Here is a 2,500-nt window from a genome sequence, read left to right as displayed (position 1 = left end):
ACCCCTCCTCCTCCACTCGGCCCTTCCCTCCCTCTCCCCCTCCACTCAGCCCTTCCCTCCCTCTCCCCCTCCACTCAGCCCTTCCCTCCCTCTCCCCCTCCACTTAGCCCTTCCCTCCCTCTCCCCTCCACTCAGCCCTTCCCTCCCTCTCCCCCTCCACTCAGCCCTTCCCTCCCTCTCCCCCTCCACTAAGCCCTTCCCTCCCACTCCCCCTCCACTCAGCCCTTCCCTCCCTCTCCCTCTCCACTCAGCCCTTCCCTCCCTCTCCCCCTCCACTCAGCCCTTCCCTCCCTCTCCCCCTCCACTCAACCCTTCCCTCCCTCTCCCTCTCCACTCAGCCCTCACTCCCTCTCCACTTAGCCCTTCCCTCCCTCTCCCCCTCCACTAAGCCCTTCCCTCCCTCTCCCCCTCCACTCAGCCCTTCCCTCCCTCTCCCCCTCCACTCAGCCCTTCCCTCCCTCTCCCACTCCACTCAGCCCTTCCCTCCCTCTCCCCCTCCACTAAGCCCTTCCCTCCCTCTCCCCTCCACTCAGCCCTTCCCTCCCTCTCCCCCTCCACTCAGCCCTTCCCTCCCTCTCCCCTCCACTCAGCCCTTCCCTCCCTCTCCCCCTCCACTCAGCCCTTCCCTCCCTCTCCCTCTCCACTCAGCCCTTCCCTCCCTCTCCCCCTCCACTCAGCCCTTCCCTCCCTCTCCCTCTCCACTCAGCCCTTCCCTCCCTCTCCCCTCCACTCAGCCCTTCCCTCCCTCTCCCCCTCCACTCAGCCCTTCCCTCCCTCTCCCACTCCACTCAGCCCTTCCCTCCCTCTCCCCCTCCACTCAGCCCTTCCCTCCCTCTCCCCCTCCACTCAGCCCTCCCTCTCCCCCTCCACTCCAGCCCTTCCCTCCCTCTCCCTCTCCACTCAGCCCTTCCCTCCCTCTCCCCCTCCACTCAGCCCTTCCCTCCTCTCCCCCTCCACTCAGCCCTTCCCTCCCTCTCCCCCTCCACTCAGCCCTTCCCTCCCTCTCCCCCTCCACTCAGCCCTTCCCTCCCTCTTCCCCTCCACTCAGCCCTTCCCTCCTTCTCCCCCTCCACTCAGCCTTTCCCTCCCTCTCCCCCTCCCTCTCCTCTGGCTGCACCCCTCTCCCCCTTCCTCCCTCTCCTCTGACCGCATCCCTCTCACCCCCTCCCTCCCTCTCCTATATTCGCACCCCTCCTCTACATCTCACCCCCTCCCTCCCTCTCCTATGTCCACACTCATCCCCCACCGTAAGACAAGGAGAAACCCCCTGCCCCTCCCCCACCTCTCTCCCCTCCCTACCTACCCCCCACGAGATCAGCCCTGTCAACACCACGCCCTCAACCCGCAGAGAGTGCCACGCCCCCTGAGTACGTCGGTGCCAAAAGACTTTGTTCTCTATGTTCACGGTGCATTAAGCAGAAATAGATCAGCCGAGGCGAAGGGAAAAAGGGGGGATGGGGGAAGGCTGATGATGCCTCCTCCTCCGCTCCCTTAACTCCTCCCTTCCTTCCCTCCTCCTCTCCCCTCCCTCCTCCCTCCCCTTACCTCCTCCCCTCTCCTCCCCTTTCTTACATCATTCCCTCCCCTCCCTCCTCCCTTCCCCTCCTCTCCCTCATCCCCTCCCTTCCCTTAACTCCTCCCCTCCCCTCTCTTCCCTCCTCCCCTCCCCTCCCTTCCCCTCCCTTTTCCCTTCCCCTCCTCTCCCTCATCCCCTCCCTTCCCTTAACTTCTCCCCTCCCTGTCTTCCCTCCTCCCCTCCCTCTCCTCCCCTCCCCTCCCTTCCCTTAACTCCTCCCCTCCCCTCCCCTCCCCTCCTCCTCTCCTCCCCTCCCTTCCCCTCCCTCTTCCCCTCCCCCAACTTCCCTCCTCCCCTCCTTCCCTCCTCCCCTCCCCTCCCTCCTCTCTTCCCCTCCCTTCCCCTCCCCTCCCTCCTCTCCTCCCCTCCCTTCCCCTCCCTCCTCCTCTCCCTCTTCCCCTCCCCCAACTTCCCTCCTCCTGGCCTTGCATACCACCGTGGTGACATAATCGGCTTGTGATTCATCTCGGTTTTCGGGAGACGAAGAAATTTATCCGAATGATGCCCTGGGGAGGCTGGGAGGCGGTAGCGAGAGGGCCGGCTGGGGACCTTCGTGCCTGTCTGCTGGTATTGCTCTTCTTGTGTCTACCTGTTACGAGTACTACAGTTACTCGTAATGATAATTTGCATGTAATTATCATGTAATTACTGCCACTGCTACCATTAAATTCATTTGTTATATTTACTACTCCTGCTGCTACTAAGGAGAATCACTATCACTATAATTGCTAATAGTGCTACTACTTGGTATTACCACTGCTACTTATTGTCATTACTACAATTACAGTGGCAAATACTATTAATCTTTATTATAACGATCACTACAGTAGCTGATTACTGAAATTGTTACGAATGTGAAAAAGTACGAACTAATGAACAGTTCATAGTCCGCAACGGCTTACATGAAGAGTAAATATGCATAGA

The sequence above is a fragment of the Penaeus vannamei genome, chromosome 35, assembly GCF_042767895.1.
Source record: "Penaeus vannamei isolate JL-2024 chromosome 35, ASM4276789v1, whole genome shotgun sequence".
NCBI lineage: Eukaryota > Metazoa > Arthropoda > Malacostraca > Decapoda > Penaeidae > Penaeus > Penaeus vannamei.
This window is presented reverse-complemented; position numbering follows the sequence as displayed.